The sequence below is a fragment of the Oryzias melastigma genome, linkage group LG14 (assembly GCF_002922805.2).
Source record: "Oryzias melastigma strain HK-1 linkage group LG14, ASM292280v2, whole genome shotgun sequence".
NCBI classification, from domain to species: Eukaryota; Metazoa; Chordata; class Actinopteri; order Beloniformes; family Adrianichthyidae; genus Oryzias; species Oryzias melastigma.
In genome coordinates this window covers 10,002,693-10,020,892 of record NC_050525.1, presented here as the reverse complement: position 1 = coordinate 10,020,892, position 18,200 = coordinate 10,002,693, and positions in this window count along the sequence as shown.

Genomic DNA, 18,200 nt, shown 5'->3' with positions numbered 1-18,200 from the left:
TATCACGTTATTTTGTGATTAATGAATTACAGAAATTATTTTTTTTAATCGTGTTAATCTCATTTTTGCCTTGATGGCTACCTATGCACACCTGGAAAAGCATTTTATCCAGCTCATACCAGAAATATATATATAATATATTAATTGTTGTAACTGCAGCACTGTTATAATTTTAATTTAAATGATTTGTACAAAAGTTGATTGTTTAAAACACGGTGTGTTATGGTAACAACTTTGGCGCTAGCTGTGTGCGCGGCGCACAAACCGCCCTCTGCTCTAGCTGCTATTTGAGAAAGGTGATCATAATGTGTAGTTAAAAAAAAGCATAATTTTAGAGTGAAAGTTTACCTCTTAGCGTTTGTTTTTGTCCAGATGATGAAGCAAAAGTTGAAAAAAAATAATAAATAAACAACAATAAGTCCAAAATTGGAATAGTTCAGTTCATCCACGGCGCTTCATTTCTTCCTTCATAGATTCTATTTTCTTTCATTTCTGTTTTATCAAAGTCTTAAAATCATGAAATTCACCCAAAAGGTTGAAGAAAACTATAATATCTCTTTCATGTCTTTTCCGCTGCCTTGCTGTTGTTTTAAACTGTGGAAAAAGTTAAATCAACATTTCAATTATGGTATTTATAAGAAGTTCAATATTTTTCGTCAGCTAAGAAAAGTGTTCCTACTCGACGTGGTAAATTAATTCACTCTGGACCTGATGTTGTTTTTTTTTTGGTGATTTGTTCAAGATTGAATAAAAAAAATAAAAAAATAAAAAAACACCCCTCTGTGTTTTCAAAGTAAAGGTTGGAAGTTTTCAACAATAATAATGAAAAAAAAAGAAAAACTTTATAAAGCCACCTTTTTAGTTATGATTTGATCTTTAACGGATCTTAATTTTGACATTTAAGAATGTCACAAACTTAAATGAGTAGCTCAATATGAGGCTTTTAACAACAATTATTAGGTTGAAAAATCATAGGGATCAATTAATTACAGATTACAAAAAATTAATAGCATGATATAGTTAATTTTGACATTACAAATTGATAGATGACAGTTGATTTTTTTTTTTATGCAATGTAATAGAGTCGCACTGCAGGTGGACTAAAGTCAGTTTTGCACTTTCAAATCCTACACATAAAAAGGAGAAAAACAGACTCATCTTGATTTGTAAGTGTGTAATTCTATGTATATGCAACTTATAAAATATATTTGGTGCATAAGTACACAAAGATGAAATTCAAAAAAGTACAAAATACAATTTACACATGCACAACTTAAAATTACAAGAGTTTGAAACTAAATTGCACTCAAATCTTTGTGCATTTGTAAATTGTATTTAACAATTTTTGTACTTATGCACAAAATATATTGTATGAATTACGAATAAAGAATTACACATGTACGAATCCAGGTGATTTTATTTTCTCTCCATAGATTTTCTGTTTTAAAGGAATGTTTTTTGTCATCACATATTGAAAACAGGAAACCAAAGTTTTCATTTTTAAATCTCAAATCTAGACATTAATCTTCTCCCCCAACAATCCGATTGTTACAATTTTAGATATCACCTTTCCTGTTATGATGGCTTTGCAACATCATAATTATTCTGGGTCTTTAGAAACCTGGCGGAATACAAAGATGAGGAAGTTGTGGGGAAAACACGACTTCAGTGACACATCCTTCCATTTAAACAGCAGGAATGTGCAGGAATGTGGGGCGTTTGTTACTGAAGAGCACTGCTGCAACATGACTTTGATGTGTGTATAATGTGCAACTCAAAAGGGAAAGCAGCGACACCAAAGTGATAAGCACTCTGACAACACAGCCTGAAATCCTGTTGAGAGAATCATCACTTTTCATACTCTCCAATTACACGACTTTCCTGCGCGGCCATCATGAATCATAGAACAGATCATCATCCCATAATGGAGACATTGAATTACTAACAAGTTGGGCCTGGTTGTTTCCTGATCCCATTATTTTGTGCTCAGTGGTGTAAGGAATGAACTGAAATAATTTTTGCTTTCCACAAATGTGTTATGCAAAATGATGTGAAGCACATGGAATTACGCTCTGATTGAAGACATGATTGCATGAAGAACAAGGATGATGGGAAAATTTAGCTGCTAATGAAATGGAAAGAAAATGAAGAGCATGTCAGGATTGTTTAAGGGTCAGCAGTGAAGTGTGACTGGTTTTGAAATCTTTTTTTTATGCTTTTTGTACAAATCAGTGCATGACAAATATTCCTGGGGGATTTGCTGTTTACCTAATCAGTGTAAATGTCAAAATACTGCATCTGTTTATTTGAAGCAGCGACATGCTTGTACTATTAGTGTCTTCACTGAACGCTGACTTTGAAATCTGGGTTTCTTTTGTTTTGCACATTTGTACTGTGAGTTTGCTGAAATTTACTCTTTTTTTCTTTTACCTTCCACCTTCCACAGCGGCTCAGCTGAACTGGAAACTGGTAGCAGTGCAGAGACAAAAAAAAGTGTAAAAACATCTAAATCTGTATGCTATCCTTGAAAAATCAATATAGACCCTGCCAAAGTGTTAAAACCAGCAGATCGATATTTCTGGGATGATGTGCCCATTCCAGATGTCACTTTTGGTCAAACAAACCTAATAAAAATATTAGACTTTACGATAAATGCCAACTTTAAAGAGCCACTATGATTAAAACTGTGTTTTTGTTCATTGTTCTCTGGAAGGAGAAAATATATAAAGCCTAAAATTAAATTTCTGAGTATTTCTTTAGTCAAAACAACTGAAGAGGTCATGTTGGTTTCGTAGAAAAGCAAGAGTGTTTCAAAAGAAAGCTCAGTTATGGGTGATGGGAAGGGGAGGGCGGGCTTGCTCTGTACCAACAGATGCTACAACAACTCAGAGGTGAATTTCCAATAAACCTCTGCTGCTCTGATCGCTCAGTGGCCACCCGGGAACATTTTGAGTTCATGCTGTGGTGGTCCAGTGACAGGTGAGGATGACGCCATTACAAAATTGGGCGGACACAAGGCGGATTGCTGTGTAATGTGTAAATGTCTGTATGGCGGCCGTCCATATCAAGTGCTAGCAGCTACTAGCCACCCAGTATCCCAGGGGTTTATAAAACTTAGTTTGCACGGTTCTGGTCCAGCATTTTGAGCATTTCTATTGTTAAATAGACACATTTAACAGTTCTGACCCGTACCTCTTGAGGCCCCCCAGCCATTGTAGATCCATAGAAAAATGGGACGGGGCGGAGTCACTGTTGCGACCTGTTGATGGGCAGAAAGTGATGACGACTTTACAAAGTACCAGTGTAGCCCTAAGCTAGCGATTCCGTCTTATTCTTAGCCGCCCACAATCTCCCTTATGAAATAACATTAATTTCCTGTTATACACGATGTACAAAAAGTAAAGCAAGAAAAAGACGAGCTGCTCCATGACCTCCATTGTTGTAGCTTTTCTAGTCGCCGCACGACAGTGACGCAGTGACACGCTAACGATCTACACCTCGCATGTGCCGGTAAAACAAACCACTCAGTGAGTGGAAATGCTCTCCGGATTTAACTGGTCCATCCCGTACTACTAGAGGACTGCTCAGTGGAAACGAGGCTAAAACAGTGAGCTATTATATAAGCTGGATGACTACATTCATGACCACACCAACAATTAGAAATAAATAAATAAATAAATCGGGCGGGGCCATGAAATCTTGAATATTATGCTGACGCCTCCCCATCACTCGGTGGCAGTTGTATTTGTGACCGTAGCATAAATGACACAGATTTTCTGATTTTGGCTAAAAACATGGTTGTCATAATTAAAAACCAATGGGAACTATTTAAAAATAGATCAAAAGATGATTGCAGTGGGGCTTCTGTGTACAAGTAACCAAAGCTCTGTTCATTTTTACATTGAAAAATATTAGTTTACATTAAATTACATTTTTGAGTTGAGTAAAACTTCAACCCACAATTTTAATTTGATAAAAACAAAAAAAAAATGCATGTAATAAATGACAGGAATTTTGCTTTTTTCTGTGTACTTAATTAAGCACAGATCTAAAGTGTTTGCAGTTTAAAATACTTTTAGATGGAAAACTTTGAATATCAATGTCCTTTTCCAGACATTTATTCTCTTCCTGGGGTTATGGAAGTATAGCAACAACAACTTTAAATTGTTGCTTTAGAGTTGTTTTGTAGCAAGATGTTTTGAAATGAATTTGAAACATTGAATTGTTTTTTTGCTTTTCTCCTGTTGTCTTGCCATAAACAGCATGTGGTGAGTGTGGTTTGGCATTTCATTGAGCGGTGCACTTTTCTGAATGATGTGGTCAGATTTCCAGATAGATGCACCGCATTTTGTAATCTTGACATCTTACTTCAAGCACACCAATGTCACGGTGTAGAGAATTTGCCCCTGAGTGACAACCAGGATTCATAGAAGGCAGTGCAGCAGTGAAATAAAAGGAGAAAAAATACAACAACAGCAGCAGAGAAATGTGCTTTTGGAAAGCAGGACTGAACAGAGCTTTACTGTGTACACCGACGTAACACTTCCTGCATGTGGAATGGATCATTTCCTCCTTTTCTTTTTGAGCTGTAATTTAACATAAATATGTTTTAAGATCACATATATAGAATTAATACAGTCAACACAAAGTGAGGAAGCAAGAAACCTACATTGGGGTTTTGTCTCCATTTTATTTTTCAACTTATTTATTTAGGGTTCATTTGTAACCAATGTTGTCTTCAGGGGCAAGAACAGTTTTTAAAAAGGTGACTGTAAAAACCAAAAATCAGTAAGGAAAAAAAAACCACTGGAACAATTGAGATGAAAAAAAGAAAACACCAACAATTATCACAAGGCAAAAAAAAAAAATAAAAAAAAAAAACAGGAACAATTGTAAGTGAAAAAGGAAAAAAATGGGAACAAAAACACTGAAACAATTGTTACAAGACAAGAAAATATATAAAAAACAAAAACTGGAACAGTTGTCATAAGGCCAAAAAATAAAAAACAAAAAAAGGAACGATTGTGGTAAAACAAAACACTGGAACAATTGTAAGACAAAAAAAAAAAAAAAACACAAAAAAAACTGGAACAATTGTCAAAGTGAAAAACACTAGAACAATTGGTACAAGACAGAAAAAAAACAATGAAACAATTGTTATAAGACAAAAAAAAAAGAAAAAGAAACTGTGACTCCAACGCTGACATGAATGTATATCAATATTCATAGAATAAACAAGATGTGGTAACTACTACAAATACATTCATATAAACAATCCCCAGCACACTTTAGCAAAGGCAGACCAATCATATTACAAAATATAACCTTGACCACCATCAATTGGATTTCAATTCAGTTTATTTTTACAGCTCTAATTTACTCCTTTTTGTCAACGCACTACATAAAAGAAAAAATTTAAAATGGCCTTTAGTATTTATAATCTTTATAAATCATTTAGTTTCATTTCATTACATTTCTCTTAAATACCAGTGTGGCTGGATTGTATTAATTGTAAAATAATGACAACTATTAGTATCCTATGTTTGACATGTCTTTAGAGATGTAAAATTCTGATGATTGACTGTATTGCACATGAATTTACTTTTTTTTTCTTCTTGATTACTTGAAATAAACCATTTCTAATCTTATCTAATTAGTGACAACAGATACTCTTAAAATTTCTTGATGGAATCTCTGTACTGAGAAAGCACAAGGGGATAATAGAGGAAAACTTCCTCTAAAGACACAATTTGGAATTATATTCTCCCAGAACCAGACTCCATAAGGAAAACCATCTGCCGTGATGGTTTGGATGGAAGACAGGAATGATACAGAGAAACAAGGACAAACACTGGAACATATGCTGTAAGATAAACACGATGGATTAGTAACTGCAGCTATGAGATAAAAGGAAGTAGATGGACAAATACAAAATCCATACAACATCTGTTAGAATACAAAAGGCAGAAATTGTCATTAAATGGGTGGTGGAGGACCCAAACGCAGGAGACCAGGGTTAGTGACAGGAGCTTGAACCACCAAAACCCCATGGATGACCAAAAATGGTGACCTGATAATGAGGAACTGAAAACCAGACACTTAAATACACTGAGGTTGATTAAATAAATGAATATAGCTGTGGATGATTTAAACTGAACATGGTGAGACTGACGGGAAAACCAAACATGACAAAACCTAAGACCAGAACCCTACAGAAATTAGTTACTGCAGCTGTCAGGGTCCAGGAAACAGGTCTAAAGGAAGACTTTTGAGTCTAGACTTGAAGATACTGATGCTGTCTGCATCCCAAACGGAAACAGAAATTTACTTCTGCCGCTTTTTTTTCCTGCTGTTTTTCAATATCTCTAACTGAGTGACCTCTTTTATTGGCCTGTTAAACGCTTGCCTGTTTGGGAGGAGACTCCTCAAGTTGCTATTCATTTCATGGGCAGCTTGACTTTGAGTTTTAGCTTGCATTCAGAGTAACTCAGCTGTGAGGGCCCTCTTTGCAGTCACCAAGCTGTTTTGTTCTTTTTATGCAGCCAACAGTTTAAGTGGCTTCTTTGCCACTGAACAACAGGTAATTGTTTTTAGCAGTTTCGAGGAGGACATTGCTGTTGTCCTTTTAGAGTTTACGACTTTGAAGAGTCATTTTTCATTTTCTCTTCGGCTCATATTTTCTCTGAAGAAAAGTTAAAGAGAAGAGGTTTCTAGACTTTTCGATTACAGTTTTTCTATTCAGTTATTTTTTTTCTCCTTTGGAAAACTATATATTTTCTATTGTATCCTATTGTATTGTATTGTATTGTGTTCAATTCTATTCTATGCAATTCATTTCGTATAACAACATTTTTTTTAAACTAATTTTTAATTTGTTTTTGGTCCTGATAAATATTTAAATTATTTAATTCATTCAATGTTTCTTCTTGAATATTACATGTAAATGTCTGATTTTTTTATTTTTTTTATTTCTCTCTTTAATGTTTTTATTTTTATTTTTTTATGAAAACAAGATGGACTAAATGAAATCAATATTGGAAAATACCATTTGGATTACGACATCGTAGCTTTATTTTACTATAATTTAACAACTATAAATCGAACTGTCAACCACAAATGATACGCATCAAATTTTTGTTAGAGCAAATCATTACCCCTAGTTTGAAATTACTGGTAGTTATACTTTTAAATACCTCTGGATTACACGACAATGTTGTAATCCAGGCATAGTGTCCATATCCAGATATATGTATGTCAAGCACAAAACCTTCATTCCCATTTATTCAATAATCTTACTCATAATTAGAAGAAATACAATGACATTTTAAAATATTTTTGGCAGAAATACACTAAGAAACTAAAGAAATATACTGCAGTATACCGAGTCTAAATAAATGATCTTTGACAAGGAATGCTCATATTTTCATCGCTATATATGCACTTTTGGTTTCTCGTTAGATTGTTGGATAAATATATCAAGCTGATAACTGAAATTAGTTCTGAAGTCCAGATCCAGACATATTGCATTTTTATCTCTTCACTCAAAGTGTTGCTGTTGTCAGTGAATTAAATTGCACTTAAAAGCACCATGTCATACATGGAGCAATTATCAGTTGAGTGCTAAAAGGACCATGTTATTTTGTCTTTTCTCTCCTTAAGAAAGGAAAAAAAGAAGCTTCTATTTGAGCAGTGGCTGCATTATGTTAGCAGCTGAACTGCAAAAGGGGTCACACTGCTGGAGAGAAACAGACAAAAAGCCATGTAAAGGCATACATCACTCGCTGCGTTCTGCCTATCTGTATGTCAAGGATGACTCCTAACCTTATTTACCGCATATATTTATTCATGCTGTCATTGCTGCTAAGAAAAACACTTGTTTTGTTAGATTGTTTTCTTCACAGTGTATTAGAGGTGTGTCTGTGGAGCTAAATATTTCAGGGGTTTCAAATGAGGCCTATTCTTAATGCATCTCAATGCAGAGATTTCACTATTTATCTGACCTCCTTTTGAGAAGAGGGGATGGACTTCTGTGTAGATCAGTTTATGCCAGCCAGATAGTTCCATTCTGCATTCTAATTTCTCAAAGCAAAGTTTTGCTGCCATAAAGAGAAGTACCGTTTTTTTTCCACACCATAAGAAGCCTTCATTTTTTTTTTTTTCAAAAAATGTCATTGCGCCTTACAGTTCAATGTGCCTTATAAAGTCATTCATTCTGGTTATGTTTACTGATGTCAAAGCAATTTTGAGAGGTACACAACAAATGTTTTGTTGGACGAGTTGCTTACAAGGTTGGGTGTTATTGTGAGTGCGCTAACATGTAGCATTTTTTTATTTCGTGTTACTAACAGTGTCAGGAGTTAGCATAGTCACAGTAACTTTTACTTTTTAGCGGTATCAGTCCATTTTTATGTTTTGCTAACAAGTTTGGGTATTATTGTGAATATGCTAGCATGACAAACACGTAGCGTTTTTTGACTGTGTTTGTTTAGTTTAATTTTTAGCAGTATAAATCTATTTTTTATGTTTTGCTAACAAGTTTGGGTGTAATGGTAGATATGCTAGTGTGGCTAACACTTAGCCTAACGGTTTTTGACTGTTTTTTTTCTTTTTGGTTTACCAAGAACTTCATGAGTTAGCATAATTACAGGAACATATCCTTTCAGTTGTATTGGTCTTTTATGTTTTGCTAACAAGTTTGGGTATTATTGTGAATGTGCTAGCATGACGAACACGTAGCGGCTTTTGACTGTGTTTGTTTCCTAGTTAATAGCAATGTTAGGAGTTAGCATAGTCACAGTAATGTTTACTTTTTAGCAGTATCAGTCTATATTTTATGTTTTGCTCACAAGTTCTGGTGTTGTGAATATTGTAGCATGGCTAACATGTAGCGGTTGTTGACTATGGGGTTTCTTATATGTAAATAACGTTAGGAGTTGGCGTAATCCCAGTAAAGTTTACTTTTTAGCAGTATAAGACTATTCTTTAATGTTTTACTAACAAGTTTGGGTGTAATAGTGAATATGCTAGCTCTGCTAACATGTAGCGTTTTTTTTTTTTTTTTGTTTTTTTTTTTGTTTACTAAGAATGTCAGGACTTAGCATAGTTACAGTAACATATCCTTTTTAGTTTTATTGCTCTTTTATGTTTTGCTAACAGGGTTAGGTGTTACTGTGAATACACTAGCATGGCTAATGTGTAGAGTTAGCCACGAGTTACCACAAATAACGATTTTTTTAGTTACTAACAAAGTTGAGAGTTAGCCCAGTCACTGTTACATTTGTTTTACCAATATCAGTCTGTATTTTTATGTCTTTTAAACAAGGATACATATAAGAATATGCAAATGTGTATTGTGCTACAAACAAGTTCTAAAATTACTGTGAAAGCATTTATTAGAGTCTGGCTGACAGACTTATCTCTGACTCTTGTCTTTCTTAATGCACCTTATAGTTCAATGTCCCTTATATATGACATGTTTGAGAATTCTAGTGGTCCTAGAATCTGGCGCGGAAAATACAACAAATGATTCTTGTGAACACAACAGTATTGGGAAATTTCCGATTAACTTAGAAAGAGGGTTTTGAAAAAAATAGCATTAGTGTTTAAGAATTAACTTAACTGATTTACTTTTTGTTGTGTTCCACTTTTAAAATTACGTTTGCTTTGAAGCCTCTAAACATAAATCATTGTTTGTATCTTTCCTATGGACTGTCAAATAAAAAGAGGAGGCTCTGTTTCTACCACTAAGTTTTGTACTTGTATCCTTACAGATTTTTTACTCAGATTAATTTTAATAACTAATGACAAGTTTGATTCAAATTCACAGTCACAACTTTATCAACGGTGCAGTGAATAAAAATTATGGCACGTATTTTTTTCTAAACTTTTCATTTGTTGTTTGATTATGTTCCGCATCAGTTTTGGACTGCAATCATTTTGTTTTTGCATTTCTTCCTTTTACTGTGAATCTGAGTGAAACTTTGCCCCCCCCCACCACATATTTAAAAACTTACCAAAATTCTCATGTACCTAGAACTCAATGAAAATGAAATTTTGGCAGAGTAAACAAAAAAAATGATGAGATCAGAGCAGGAGAAACTGTTGAAAACTGATTGGGGCCAAAATCTCTTATAGGCTGGAATAAAAAAGTTTAAAACCAAGAAATTAGCCAAAACACACATGTCAGGGATATCCAAACGAAGTTATGAAATTATTATGGGATGGCTACAGGACCCAAATGGCTTCGCGCCAATTTTTGATAAAGTGAAAAATGGTAATCTTCACATTTTTTGTACAACATGGGAAAAAAAAGAAATTACAATGATTTTCATAAAGTTACATACACACGCCCCCAGGATACGCCTACAACCACAACTTTATTCAACATTTGACCTCTTAAAGAAGCCACCATGTTGAATTAAAAAAAAAGAAAAAAAAAATCATATGTAGTACTAGCTACAAATTTATGTTCCTCCTAAGGATATCAATCTATCGCCTCCTAGCAACTTGAAGATTTGGAAGTTACTTGGGAAAAAAGGTTGGATGTAGAAGTTGTATGTTTTGAATGGCGCTAGCGCGACAAAATACTGTGAAACTTTAAAACATGAATCCCTGGCACCAGGTGAACGAAATGATGACATACAACATGAGGAATGTGGGCGTGGTTAAAAAAAAACCTCTGTTACAAAGGAAAATCCAAACTTGACTTTTGCCAATTCTTGTAAAAATTACATAAACCTGCTCGTCACCCTCCGGCAATCAGAACATTTAATGGTTTTTATGGAAATAAAACCAAGAAAAAAAATCAACAATTTTGAAAGAAATGTGGGATTTTTTATGGATTTGTCAGCTCTGACCTGTGTGAAAGGGGCAGAAGGGCAGAGTGAGGGTTGTTTAAAAAGCTGTTCTGCAAGTGAGGTTGGGTCAAAAGGGGGAAGAGGGTGCCATGTAGGGCCTGCGGGCCATACGATGCTACCTAAATCTTGTCTTGTATTTTTTAGGATTCCGCAAAAATAAAAAGCAAATGTAATTCTGGTCAGTCACTCTCTTAAATAAGGTTTTGTCATGCTGAGGAAACAGAGCTCGCATTCACGGGAAGCTCAGACGGGAGGTTGGCATAAGCAGTTTGACGGAAGCGTGTAATATTTCACCATTTACCTGTCAGCTGTCAGAGTTTTAGCTGACATGAAGGCCTGCATTGCTTTTTTGCACGGAAACCTGCCAACAGGTTTAATATTTTTTACCTGTTGTTTTCCAGCCAGAACAAATCTGAATGGGAAACGTCTCTGTTTTCCAGGTTATTTTTGTAAATCCACATCTGACAGAAAACTCTACTAGAAGTGCTGCAAGACTGAGAAGGAAATGTAAGACACGATTGATCGGTGCGTCAATGTGGCTGGAATTACCGCTCATAATGAAGGTTAATACGGTAAAAGCACCTATCAGAAGAGGTTTTGAGGTGGAATGACAACAGTTCAGGACAACTCCAGTCTAACACCACACAGACATTAGGTTTGCAGCTGTGCGTTACCACAAAGCAAAGAGCCATCATCATTTTGAGCTGTGAAAGAGCTACTCTGCTAAATTGTCCCTCTTGAAATAGTCACAGTGACGTTTACTTTTTAGTGGCATCAAATTTTTTTTTTTTTTTTACGAGTTTCAAACAAGGTTGGGGGGTTAGAGACGACACTGTTACATTTGTTTTAGCAGTATCAGTCAGTGTTTTCATGTGTATCAAACAAGGTTTATGATGGTGAATACGCTAATGTGGCTAATGTGTACCGTTAGCCACAAGTTACCGTTTAGTTCTTTTTTTTACGAGTTACTAACAAGGCTGGGAGTTAGCGTAGTCACTGTTACATTTGTTTTAGCGATAATTATTAGTCTGTGTTATTATGTGTTTCAAACAAGGTTTATGACAGTGAATATGCAAACATGGCTAATCTGTACCGATAGCCTTAAGATACCATTTTTTTTTTTTTTTTTTTTTTTTTGAGTTTTTAACAAAGCTGGGAGTTAGCGTAGTTACTGTTACATTTGTTTTAATGATAGCTATTAGTCTGTGTTATTATGAGTTTCAAACAAGTTTTTTCACAATGAATATGCTATTGTGGCTAATGTGTACCGTTAGCCATGAGTTACCATCTTAGACAGTTTTTTGTGAATTATTATCAAGGTTGGGAGTAAGCGTAGTCACTGTTCCATTTCTTTTAGGGGTATCAGTCTGTGTTTTTACATGTTTTAAACATGACTGTGAATACTCTAACGTGACTGTGTGTAAAAGTTACCACAATTTACTGTTCTGGACAGTTCTTTTTGTTTTTACAAGTTGCAAAAAAGCATTACCGTAGTTACAGTTACGTAAGGGATACTGCCTGAAGAAGTGTGCATTATCTGAAATTAATGCATGCCATGGAAGCCTAAACCATTGGATGGTTGCTCCCATGAAGTGAGTTAATTTCTGATGATGCACACTCCAAAAGGAAGTATTCCGCCACAATCACTTACAAAAGAAATAAATATTCAAGCAATATTTAGTACTTCATTCTTGTTATTTATTTGGTTTAGATAGTTTTTTCACATAAAGCAGACTATTTAATACAATCAGGAAACTTTTTCTGAACACGGATTGTAAAGAAACGCTCTTAGTTTGCACCCAGTTTTCCAGACACACTAAAAGATTCAATAACACTCATAAGTCAAAAATGTATCTTTCAAAGTTTTACTTGCAAGCAAGGAGCGGACAGACAATGGTTACATTCAGTCTGAACACACTATAGATGCATTTAAAAATCACAGACAGATATACGGTTTTGGACTCACATACAGAGTTCTTGCAGCTGGACGTCTGTGGCCTTAACAGGAAGGTGAAGTCAGAGTTAGGGTTGTTTTGAAGCTGCTGCAAGTGGGTGCAGACGAAATGTCTTTATATGCGGATGTTATTTAATAGAGAGAATAAAGTGTCTGACATTTCTATCAACTAAAAGACTTAAATAAAACAGTCTTTAACCACGTTAATCCAAGTAAAAGAAATATGCATGTCAACGATTTATGATTTGGTATGATAATAGAATTCAACCTAAGAAACTCAAAGAAATAATAGAAAAAAATGAGGATGTGAGAGAGCTTTTCTCAATAGATACGTGTTGTCACGGTAACATGACAACACGCAAAGGAAAGTGATGTATACGTTGGTCGTCACAATAGATTAAATAATGTTGTCCGTTTAAAGACCCACTCTAATCAAAATGTTTTCGCTGTTTACAAAATGTTCTTGTGGCATCTTTATCATGATGGAGGACATATATAAGGAAAGGTAACCTTGAAATGTTATTTTCTGAGTATTGTCTTTTATTGTCGTGTATCAGGAACAGCCAAAGAAAAAAAAAGAAAAACACAGTTTTAAAAATAACTTTTTGTGATATAAAGAACACGCTGGGTGGGCCACGAGCTCCAAGGGAAAGGGGGAGGGGCTTCTTTGCATGAACAGGTCAACTCAATGGTAAATTTTTAATGACCTACTGCAGAAAATATATCCTAGATAATGACACTTTTTTTTTTTTTAATTTTGGCTAAAAATTGCATAATTATAATAAATTACATTAGCTCAATGTTTTTTAAATAGAATCCTTAGCTTTTCTGTGTCAAACATAATTCAGGCTAGACAGTATACATTAAATAAATTGTGAATGAAATTTTACACAAACGAGAAAAATTGTATCAGCTGCGATAATGCTAGTCTGAATGCTTTTTGCTGAATGTGGTTGCTAAAGATGCTGACGCTGCGATAAGTCATGAACGTGTTGAACGTTTTGATACAAAGCCTGCATAAACTGCGGAAAGTGCACAAAGAATTTGAAGAATTTCTTGAAAAAAATCGCAACGTAGCTAAAATGTTAGCTTAACTCAGAATTAGCCCAAAATTACCTCAGCAGATGCCACCTTAGCCAACAAAGCTAACACGTTACTAAAATGTTAGCTTAACTCAGAATTAGCCCAAAAATACCTCAGTAGATGCCACCGTAGCCAACAAAGCTAACATGTTACTAAAATGTTAGCTTAACTCAGAATTAGCCCAAAAAACAGTAGTAAATTTTAAATTAGCTTAAAACATTAGCATGTTGCTAAAATGTTAGCTCAACTCAAAATTAGCCCAAAAAACCTCAAAAGATGCTAAATAAGTCAAAATAGTTAGCATGTTGCTAAAATATTAGCTAAACTCAAAATTAGGCTTAAAAACCACAATAGCAATGGTATCCTTTGCTGAACGATTTGACACCAAACTTGCATAAAAGGCAGAAAGTGCACAAACATTTGAGGAAATACTTAAAAATTAATAAAAATTGAAATTGAAATTAAAAACAATAAAAATTGAGAAAAGTTTTGATAATTGTGTAAAATTTCAATAAATGGGTACATTTGAAAAATCACAGAAGTAAAAGTAAAAGGATGAGTGTTCTGAACATGTTGAATGTTTTTACTTGCATAAATTGCATCAGTTTGAAAAAAATTCCCATTGATTTTCAACGAGGGAAAAATTGCATAAATTGGGTAAAATCTGTAAAATGTATAAATACCAAAAGTACAAGTAGGAATGTATTTAGCAAACTGAATGTTTTGATACTAAGATTGCAGAAATTGCTGAAAGTGTGACTGAGTTTTTACAAATCAAAAAACGTACGGAAGAATAAATAAGGAATAATAATAAAAAGAAACAGGATCTTTTTTGTGCAAATGCTTACAAAGCATTCACACAATGAAAAGACACAGGCTTAAGAAATGCTTTAATATTTGTTCAATGTCATTGCATGCTCAAATGCTGCCCACCAAAAATAGAAAATGCCAAAAAGCTCAAGGGAATTTTCTATGGAGCCCCCCAAAGAGCCCGCTTTGTTGACTAGAGTTCCAGGCTTGGTTGGGGATGTCATCCATCTGCATTCCACAATCTGAACCAGCTCATATGAGTCTTCTGCAGCTCCCTGCATCTGCAGAAGCAATAAAGAGTTTTATTACAGTGCGCTCGCTACCTTTGTTTCCCCAGGATGACATGCAGTCATGCAGCTAACGCGTACATCAACGCTGGCTGCTACTACAGCGGGATCCTACTGTATATTCAAATATTTAAATTACCGGTGGCTGTGCTCTATTTGATGTGCTACTTGTTGTTCCTTATGCAGCCACACACACACAGGTTTACCACTGATTGGAGTTTCACACAGAAAGGAAAAAAAAAAAACAGAGCAAAAAATAGACGTGCAAAAAATAGTCACTCCGCGAGAAGTATTAAAGCACAGTGTTTCAAGAATTTGTTTGAGAACATCCACAAATTCAACTCTTTGAAACACCTGTCAGCGATTCCAAACTTCTGCCTCGGGGAATCAAACTCTCAGTGTTGTGCTGAATTTCTGACATTAAAGGGCCTGTGTTCAACATTGTACACTGGCAGACTATAGTGACGGCAGGAAGGAATGTGAAAAAAATAAAAAAATAAAAATAAAAAAACAGCTGTCAACCTGAGGCATGTTTATCAGTTGAATAAAGTGAGTTGTCACGACACAGATTAGCATTTTTTTTTCAAATGACACGAATTCAGTTTGAATTTAAAAGCTGACACCTAACTTAAAAAAAAAAAGCCTGTAAATCAGCCCTCATCCATAAAGCTCGTTCCGCTAAGAAGATTATTTTCAGGTGTTATGGATGAGTTTTTAACTATGTTTCAAGCGATGCCTTTCTATATGATTGAGGTCCTCCAGTCTCGTGCATTATGTGGGGAGGAGAGCATCGAGGGGCTGCCTTGACAAGCTCATCCATCAGCGCAGCATGCCCCAGTCCCATCAAATGCCTGCACTGCTCCATAAAGTGGAGGAGGAGAGGTGTCACTCCCTAAACAGGATATATGGTCTCTCACTGTGACACAAATTAGACAGTAAATACATTAGAGTGGAAGTAGGTTCTTCCGCAGCAACATGTTTGTACTGCTGCTGTGCCAAAGTCAACACTGCAGGACTATTAGATACTTGCTGCCCTGCTATTAACGTCTGCACCTCTGCATTAGATTACCACCTGCACCTCACTCGCTGCAGATGGAAGTATCGATGAAGGCGGAGCTTTTGGTTTCTGTCAGTTTTTTTGGAAGTAGGTTTAACACTTTAATAGTGTCCAGGTCAATCACAAGTAAATAACATTATTTTCACCTTAAAATCTCACTTTATTAAAATAATCACATCAGATAGCAGGGGTCTCAAACTGGCGGCCCGTGGGCCATTTGCGGCCCTCACCTTAATATGACAGTTCAATGTCTACTAAGTAATGTCCATTGCATTTCCACACTTCTTTGATGATAGCTTTTCATTTGCTTGTATTATTGGATCTGGTCATCAAAAAAGTCCTTAGCTCCCATTGTTTTACATTGACACAGAAGATATATTGCTTAGTACATAGACATGAACAAATGTTCAATAAACTTGTTCAATAGACATAGTCAGTGGACCAAAGATATAGACAGTGGACGTAAAAACATATTTTTGGCCTCAGTTAGATTCTGTCTTTGTAGCCTCAAGGTAACTTGAGTTTGAGGACCCTGATGTAGAGGCTGTGTCACACATACATTTCGCACATATTGCATAAATGAAAATTGACTATTCATTAATATATATAGAAAAATGAGAAAATTTGTGGTCTTTATGTGAAATTGTTACAAATGTATCCCAATTTAACCATGTTAAAAACATGTAAACTCATGCTTCAATGAATTTCTTCACTTTGACATTATTAACACTGGGCAAAAATCACATCGCATCAGCACTAAAGCTTGGTTGATAAAATCAATCTGAAGGGATCTAAGCTAAATAGATCAAAAACCGATCCATAAAAGTAGAGATTGATCTAACACATAAAGCTAAAGTTTGCTAGCTTGATGCTGACGTATAATAAGATTTCCCATAGAACGGCCATTTTTATTGCTCATTCTTTCTTCTTCCTCTGGAAGTCGGTGTAATGCTATAGCCATAGACCGTTCATAAGAACTGGACATAGCAAGCGTTGAGGTCCTCCACAGGAAATGCCTTACCTCCGGCCAGAGCCTTCACCGTCACTTTCTGATACGTCTACCGCCATATTGCAACCAATTGCCACCCTTGGCAGCGATTAGTCCGAGTCAGTCTGAGTCACGTTTTTCAGAGGAACTACTGTTGCCAATCATGGGTGAGCTTGTTCCGGCTTGTTAGAAGTCCACATCCCTCCCACTGAAAGTGGATCATGGGAATCTGTCAATCAAATGTTCAAGGCGGGGCCAGTGGGAGCCACATGCTTTTACTGAGGAATCCGATTGGTTAGTTTTTAACTTGAATAAATGGCGATAAAAAAAAGTGTGTTAAGAAGAAAGTATCAGAGCAAGAATAATTATTCTTCTGACAAATAAAATGACTGATATATAACTGTGTATTTCTCAATGGAAGTCTATGGGACTCGTATATTGTATGATACCACTAAACCCGGCTATCTACATATCAAACATGACTCTTTTAATAAAGATCTCAAGGTTTCTCGCTTTGAATTGAGATGTGTCTTCCACTTTGACACTGGGCTGTTAAATTGAAAAAAATAACATTAAATCAAGTAGATATTTAAATATAAATTTGAACTTCAGACGTTTTATTTCAGTGGCTTTGTGTGGGCAGATCATGATCTATTACTTTTTCATGGTGTCCGGGTCAAATTGGATATTTTTTTTTACAAAAAGAATAAAGAAAGACTGAAAACTCAGTGACCTTAGTTTATATTCGTTGAAGGAAAAAATTAATCGTTAAATAACAGAATTATTTTCTTTGAAGGATGAACTGCTCTGAGTTTAAATGGGGCTTACAGAAATAAAGAGAATGCGGACATTTGTATAAATATTGAAATGGTTGCAATGTTTCTGGAAATAGGTAAAAACAAAGGGTGAACAAACAGGTGGTTTGTGGTTTGTTATAAATAAAGTGTAGTTCAGCCAATTCCCAGCAGCGGGGGTCCCTGGTGCCCCTCCTGTAGACCTGCAGAAGGTTAACGTAGCCCCATGACACACACAGTTTGGGTTTTTACAGCTTCCAGCAAGCAACCGTAAAATGCACTGCAGTGAATTTGACCTCCCGTCCAGACAACACAACAAATCTACAAGAACACAATTCCTTATTGGTTTCACATCAGTGAACACGGCCAAC